Source organism: Papaver somniferum, chromosome 4, assembly GCF_003573695.1.
Source record: "Papaver somniferum cultivar HN1 chromosome 4, ASM357369v1, whole genome shotgun sequence".
NCBI lineage: Eukaryota > Viridiplantae > Streptophyta > Magnoliopsida > Ranunculales > Papaveraceae > Papaver > Papaver somniferum.
Window position 1 is genome coordinate 157,970,323 of NC_039361.1, and position 8,570 is coordinate 157,978,892.

The 8,570-nt window shown below is 36.9% G+C and overlaps 1 long non-coding RNA gene across 1 annotated transcript; it reads right to left on the minus strand.

The window, feature by feature from the left end:
- Nucleotides 1-5,797: 5,797 nt before the first annotated feature.
- Nucleotides 5,798-8,262, minus strand: LOC113274417. The gene is made up of 3 exons (XR_003323005.1): nucleotides 8,048-8,262; nucleotides 6,629-6,694; nucleotides 5,798-6,546 (listed from the first exon to the last, which is right to left on the minus strand). It is a non-coding gene; the product is annotated as an uncharacterized LOC113274417 (long non-coding RNA).
- Nucleotides 8,263-8,570: the final 308 nt, after the last annotated feature.

An 8,570-nucleotide genomic window follows, 5' to 3' on the forward strand; every position in this document is an offset into this window, starting at 1 on the left:
TGAAGTCTTTAAGTCGTTAACCTGGTTTTAGAAGAAGAAAACCAAAGGTTAAAGGAGAAACAACTCTAGCACGCAAACTAGTATCACACGTGAGGTGTGGGGATTAGTTTTGCAGAGTTGCTAGATGTCCCCTTATATAGTCTTTCAAATCAGGGTTTCGCCTTGGTCACAAAGCAAACAATATCCACCGTTAGATGAAAGCCTGATTTAGATTCAAGATAATATTTCTCAACCGTTAGATCGAAAACTTAGCTTGTTATACACAAATGAAATACACGCTTCTAGGTTTGTTAACCGTACCCAAACGTGTACATTGTTGGTTCAACAATAGTTAACCAAAAGGTTAGCCATATGAGCATTTCATACCAACCATATTCTTCTTCACCATAACTAGTTAAGATGACTCAAATGAACTAGTTAGAGAGTTGTTCAATTGCAAGGAAATCTTATGTACTACACAAGACACAATTGAAGCAAAGATGATTTGATTCACTCGAATCGGTTCATGAAATTTATAGCCACGGTTTGTGAATTGCATTTCTTAGTCTTTATAAGTTTAAGTTCAGAAATCATCTTCAGATATATAACCTTCTTAAGTTCGCACACTAGGTTCGCGGACTTAAGCAAACGGGCAAATTTTACAAAATCCAGCAGAATCTCGGGATGAGAAGTTCGGCAGTTCGCGGACTAAGTTCGCGGACTTGGAAACAAGTCGTTCTTCCGATTTCTCTTGATCAACAAAGTTCGCAAACATTAGTTCAAGGGATAGGAATTATGTACATATATGTTTCCACAATAATACTTATGTCCATCATTGGTTATGTAATCTAAACTCTCATTCCAACCATTAAAACATTCTTAGAGGACGTTATATAGTTGTTACACCATTTCTCGTCAAAGCAATTTTCAAAGTGATTGAAACATATCATGACTTACGTCACTAGGTAAAGATAAACATGGTCGAAGATAAATGCTTACCAACACATATTTCGAGATATAGATAGGCGAGGTATACTCGGCTCGAAATACCAAATGTGTATAATCTAAGTCTATATATAGCATACGACTTTTTGTCTCAAGAAGTAGGAGATAGAGTAGATAGACTTTTGAGTGACAGATAAGTTCAAGTCTTCACATACCTTTTTATCGAGAAGTTCCACCGGTTCCTTGAGTGGTTCTTCTTCTTGTATGATGAATCGCCATGAAGTCCTTGAGCTCAACTACACTTTGTTCTTGTAGACTAGAAATTAAGACTTATAGTTTTGATCACTAACATTGACAAACATGCTTGAGATAGCAATGCACGCGAGTTCGACCGAGAAATGCTCTAACATCTTCAACTAGTTCTTTTGAAGTCATTTGAACTAGTTGTGAATAAGATGAATATGGTTAATATGAAAGTGCTCATATGGCTAACCATTGGTTATCTATTTGTGAACCAGCTAATTGTACACGTTTAGGTACGGTTACTCAAACCTAAATGAAATACATTTCATTTATGTGTGACAAGCTAAGTTTTGATCTAACGGTTGAAAGATATTAACTTGGTTAAATCAGGTTTTTCATCTAATTGTGAATATTGAATGCTTTGTTACCAAGGTAACTTAGATTCCAAACCCTGATTTGAAAACTATTTAAAGGACACATCTAGCAACTGGAAAAACTAATCCCCACACCTCTTGTGTGATACTAGTTGGTTTTGCTAGAGTCGGTTCTCCTTTAACCTTAGGTTTCTTCTCGAGACCCTGTAGGTTAACGACTGAAAGATTTCATTGGGATTGTGAAGCTAGACGAAACTACTTCTCTTGTAGTTGAGCGATCTGATCTTGCCATTTTCTATCGTACGAGTTCATTGAATAATTGACTTGAGATTATATCTCCGATAGGGAAAGATAAAAAGAAATCACAAATATCTTCGTCTCATCGTTTGTGATTCCGAAATATCTAGTTTCGCTACCATACGATTTAGATTATTGTGAGGTGATTGATAATTCTAGGTTGTTCTTCGGGAATATAAGTCCGGGTTATCAATTGGTTCCTGTTCACCTTGATTTTATCAAAGAAAGGAACAAAACTCTTAGGTTTATCTGTGGGAAACAGATTTATCTATCATCGTAGACTTTTCTGTGTGACACTTTATTAACGTCTTCGAAATTGGTTCGTAGCAACTCTTGGTTGTGGGTGAGATCAACTAAGGGAATCAAGTGCGTAGCATCCTGCTGGGATCAGAGACGTAAGGAGCGCAACTGTACCTTGAATCAGTGTGAGACTGGTTAGTTTTCAACTACAGTCCAGACCGAAGTTAGTTTGTAGTAGGATAGTGTTTGTAGAGGCTTAATACAGTGTGGTGTTCAATCTGGAATAGGTCCCGAGGTTTTTCTGGATTTGCGGTTTCCTCGTTAACAAAATTTCTAGTGTCTGTGTTATTTCTATTTCGCATTATATTTTGTTATATAATTGAAATATCATAGGTCGTGCGTTAAGATCAATCAATTAGAATTTCCAACCTTTGGTTGTTGATTTAAATTGATTGACACTTGTATATTGGTCTTTGGTACCATTCAAGTTTATCTCTCTAGTATTTGTTAAAGACTCGCAGATTTCCATTTGCTTGAGTAAAGATCAAATCGAGAGATTGAGATATTAACTCTTTGATATACTTTTATCTAGATTGACTCTGACTGTCAAGTTTATTCTCTAGAAAGTATATTGGAGTTAGTCCATACAGATTGCTAATCGAAATATTGGGTGAGGTTGTTAGACCCCCGCTTTTTCATGAACAACATGGATGCACTAAAGTATCTGATCGAGCTATGCATGAGGGTACTTGATCAAGAGCATCACATCTATGTTAACAAGACCAGGTAGTTACCATGCTAGACACGAGGATAATAAAATTTAACGATTTTGTGACAACAAACAAAATTTGCTTAGATTATTCAATTTTGTGTCAACACACAAAATTTGCTTATTTCACACAATTTTGTGTAGATTGATCTCTCGAATCTAAAATACTCCCATGTAGTACTTTTGTTTAGGATGTAGAATCTTTTCTCATCAACCTACCCCATCTTACCGTTTTCAGCAAAATCGTTTTTTACCCACAAACATGGTGGTTCATATAGAGGATAAATACTGAGGGAGTTAGGAAAAAAAACTATGTACCATCTCTATGAGTTGTGTTTGATTTTTTTCCCAGAAAACTTTGAAAAACTTACTAGTGTATCCATCAAGACCTGGAGCATGCTCAGAGCCGTTGGAGAATATGGCTTGTTTGATCTCAGTAGTAGTTATATTCGATCCATATTAGTAAAGCACATTAGCATGGTGTTAACCCTGGGGTTATTTTCGCAAACAGGCTTTTTTCTATAACAAATATTATGTGTCGTATATTGATCAGTGAAGTGATCGACATTATTCCGATAATGGCATCCTTGTATATAATCATGTTATTTAGTAGGTCTTGAAGTTGTTATATGTTATTTCAACTTCGATGGATTGTGGATTTGGTGTAAAATAAAGTAGTGTTACGGTCGCCTGACTGTAGCCAATGGATTATTGATCTTTGTTCCTAATTATTTGCATGGCAGTCAACTAATGTCGTATGTTATGCTCTGAGATATTTTTCTTGCAGCAACCGATATTCGAAATCATGGTCGGTACGTGTAACACACTGGTGTGTGCCATTTTGTATATGAGCTATTGATTTCTTGATCATAGTGGGAAGGTGTTTGATATTTTCACTGTTCCAATCAGTGAGGATTTCGCTGGTTGAGATGAAATTGAGTTGTAGATTCATTATGCACTATATTTCATGAAGCGTGGTCCATGCTGAATCTAATACTTATTGAAGTTGTGATGAGAAAACCACAAGTACTCGAATTTATTTTTCTTGTTCTCATGCGAGGAAATTGCCTTAGTTTGGAGAAGGATTGGGGGGTGGTCCGAGGCTATTCATGGTAGGTGAGTAAATCCTGCATGCGGGTTGGAAGTTCGCCAATGATGCCATAGCTTTATCTAGTTGCTCCAAGATGTTATCCAATCCTTGTTGGATGTTTGTCCTTGTGAATGGGTCGCCTGGAAATCCCAGGTCCCTGAGTCTCTTTTGATCAAAATTAAGAAAAGGTTGAGTCAGTGTATATGTTACTTCTTTTTGCCCTGTTTGATCCATAACTTCATTGAAGTTGCCAATCACGACCCATGGTGCGCCGATGTTTGAAAAAATTGATTGAAATACCAAGGTTGGTTTGTGCAATGATATCAAGCCGCGAAGATATTGTATTGTGGCTTATTGATTGAGATCTTGACAGTTCCACGCAAAATACTCATTTTGGCGAAGGAAAGGAATAAACCTATTTGAGTGAAAGTCCTGATATTACGGTTGAAACTGGATATAACAATGCTTAATTTTAATGAAAAGCAGTTAGTGAAGGAAGTGGCCAAGTAGGAGTGCTATTAGGCTTTAGAAATATTCAAGGAGGACTGATGGGCTCGGAAGAGAAATATGGTGGGCTTCTATATTGGGCATAGTTTTGGGAGAAATTTGAGCTTCAAAGAATGATTTAGAGTTAAATGGAGGTTTTGAGTAATGAGTTTTCAAGATGAATTGAGAAGATGGAGTCTTGGATGCTGATATTGTAATTTTTTGAATTGCAAGTCAGGGAGAGTCGCACTGAAATGGGCAACTCAGGTAACCAAGATACACAATTTAATAGAGAAGGAAGCAGTTAATGCAACTAGAACAGTAGAGAGCATGGGACAAATCTGTATTCCGTGGAGATATGAGAATGACTTAGGATTTTATCTAGAATGATCACATAACCAAAACGACGATAGCAGCAGCACTAAGATTATACTATCTATAGTAAACTCATAAAATGCAGATATAGTAGAATAAAAGAAACTTAATTATAGCCTAATAAACTTACTAGAATTTTAAGATATATAGTAGAGGGACTTACAAACAGATACACTATTATTTAACTTATAGCTATGATGTGCGTCCGCAGTCTATAACAGAAGATATAGAATAGATACAGCTTAGTACATAGAGCTGAAATAATAAAAATGTGGTAAGCCCAAAGATCAAAAACACTAGTCACTAGTAGATATAACATGCTAATGCAGACTGAAAAAAACAAGGCAAAAACTAGAAACTAAACAGTACAGATGCTGAAACCAAAAAGAGGTGGCATATCCACCAGCCCATGATATGTGTCGCTGAAGCGACATGGTCACCTGTTAGAGAACCTTCAAGTGAGCGGCCACTTCTTTTTTTGGGGGTTAAAGTGGTCGGTGCTGGTTACTGGTTAGAGATGGTGTAGGGTTTGATTTCTGCGGGGACAGAACTTAAAATGAAAACTTATTAGAGTTAGAGATGTAGTGTAAGGTTGAATACAAGTACATGTTGGTAAGGTGGGTCGTCCAATTGTTTTAATCTTGTCAAATTCAGATTTGTCTCGACGAAAAAGTTGTGCTGGTGCCTGATAATGAGCTGTCAATATGTCGTTTACGGGTTGGTCCATGATTCATGGCGGTGTGTCCAGCCTCTAAGTCATGTCTGTGTCATTTCCATTGGTGTCTGTGAATCGCCCAAGTCATCATTACCGGGTTTTCTAAACGTACCATCCAACGGATAACAGACACAAACAAGAGAATGTGAGCTGGGAGATTTTGTGTTAGAAATTTTGATAAAGAGGTAGAGTCGGTGATATAGAGAGAACAGTCAACTCAATACAAATAAATAAATATTGTCAAAACATATTGTTTCTCTCCGGTCCGGTCTCTCTCTGTTTTTTTTCCTCGACAAAAATATAAAAATTATAAGTACCAAATTATATTGCAAAAAAGCTTAAAGAAGGCAGGTTACAAACAGCCCTAAAACAGAGAAAAGTTGAACCTTAGAGTGTAGATTCACCACTCAAAACCTAGAACTAGCACCTTAGACCACCCAAAGGACTTCCAAGGAGTTTCAAGAGATAAAAACCCAATTCAAACTACCCCTAATTGGATTTGGACACCACAGTATCAAGATAAATCCCTTTTATAACAACCTTGTTTTCACATGAAAAATATGCATCAGACTCTGACCTAGATTATTGCTTTTTGCATGTAGAAGATAGTGTCTCGGAAAATGAGTCTGTATGCTGTTGATATTACGTGTGTATGCATGTATGTTTTTCTTCTTCTTGTGAAATATGTGTGTATGTATGTGTATAATACTAGTAAAAATTTGTAATAATCTAAATGCATCGCTAACTAACCACGACTTTTCTTGTCCTTTTTGTTCTTCTGTTCATCATACTGATCAAATCTTATGTTCTGATTAATTACTCCCGTTTGTTGCTCCTCCGATGGCTCGGAGTTGTTACCAGAAATGTGCCATTTATCTTTCTTCTCCTTCTTTCCTTCGTTACTTTCTTCTGTCTTCTTAGCCAATCCCTCTACGCTGCCATACTGCTGGTCGTCCGTGGACGAAAAGGTACTTCGCTCCTTATCCTTTTTTTTGTTTCTTTCCATTGTTATTATCTTGATATGACATTATCTCTGAAATATCGACCAAAAACTGTTAAAAGGTAATAGATGATACAAAATATAGTGTTCTATTGATGATCAGTTCTATGCTTACCCGCCTTCAAAGAGGGCCGCGGCTCGAGATTGGTGATTCCGGAATTAAATACTGAAATTGTTTATCCTGCATGTTAAGTTTTGATGTTAGATGTAATTCATCGGGTAAACCTAATTTCATACTCCTGCTAGAATAAGATTATTCAGTTATTCTTTTGAAAGCACAGACATAATGGCTACTGCTGATCACTAGTACTTGATAAACAAAAAGTTAATGAAAGAATGATAATATTCCTAGGTAACTTAGATATATAAACTAATATAAACCTAAAGAAAAATGTGTGATCTTTGTTTTTTGCTCGCTTAAAATTAATGATGCGTGATCTTCATCTTAGCAACAACAAATAAAAAAGTTTGCTTATTATGGTGGTGCTCTTGTACATATATGGTGGTGGCCGCAGTGATGGCGCTCTATATGGTGGTGGTCGCACTGTATCAAACAACAAAGGTTGTCATGGTATATACGGTGGTGGTGTGGTAATGGTGGAAAATTGAGGTGGTGGTGTCACTAGGGGGAGAGCCACATGGAAGGGCGGGTGCCCAATTGCTCACTCAGCCCAACTAGCTCCCAAGCCCAATTTTGATAATTTAAGCCAAATTTTAGGTATCCCAATCCATTTCCACCCCTACAATATGGGTTGATTTGTAATTTTCCCATCCATTTTCTAAAACCTACCTCCGCCACTGGGTGTCACAACCAACTAAGAATAGTGCTAGTTTGATAGTGGTTTCGTACATGGTGGTGGTGATGGTAAGGGTCGATGCAGGAACCATCAATGTACCAATAAGATTGTCTGTGTAAATGGATGGGGTAGTTTTTTTTTTTTTTTGTACTAATCAGCAATGAGAATTGAATCCCTAATCTATAACTTGGATTCTTGTAAGGTCAATTCCTGATTAATTAGGCTAATCCCATCGGTCTTGGTGGGGTGGTTAACCCATGGCCAACTGGGTAATCTCGTTGGTTTTGGCGGGGTGGTTATGGTGAACCGACTAACAAAAAATAATAAATGCTAGTCCAACATTGTTTCTGCATATAGATGGTGGCAGTGACGGTGGTGAAGATATAGATAGAAAATGTTCATGTGCCAAGATTGCGCTTGTGAATATGGTCGATGGTGGTACTAAAGGTATGGTAACTAGCACAAGTTTCCGGTGTATATGGTTGTGGTGTAACAACAAAAAGAGACTGCTTGTACATGTATATGATGGGGTTGGTGGTGGTATACAAAGTGTAGCAAACAGAACAAGTTTCGTGTACAGTGGTGGTGGTGGTGCTAATGTTCGTAGAAACTAACAAAAGAGGTGATTTGTGGTTGTAACTTTTAAGTGGTGATGATGGTGGATTTTTCTGTGTGGTGGTGGTGGTGCGCCGAAAACTAGCCAGCTGAACTCAAATGAAAACAGAAGAAGTATAAACCTTTGAGTTATTTTTCTTCGGTTGTGATGTAAAATGTGCAATCTAGTAAGCTTTTATAGGACAACAGAACTGCGCGCAGTAATAGCCACCATTTTCTTCCTCATCATCGTCGACTTTACTGTGAAAAGAAAAAAACAAAAAAGAATGAAACGAAATGTTCTTTTTTCTTTTTCACCATCATCCAAGTATTCATGAATAAATTGTGTGAAAGAAAAAGATTGACAAGGAGAATGGAGAGACTGGGTTTAGTTAAGTTACCACAGAGGATATATACTATTAATTTTATTAATATTATGAATATGAATCAACATTTACTATAATTTATGGTTTCACGTTAAATCTTCAACGTCTCTAATACAATGAATGCATGAATCAACAGCTGTTTTTGAAAGCTTCAGAATAAAATCCAATAATATCTTGCATCATCCAAGTATTGATTTGGACGTGTGATCTAGTTTGAATGACAATAGTACATTGAATTGTTTAGGGCTTGTTTAGACGCTTGGAAAGTCAGATATTTGAT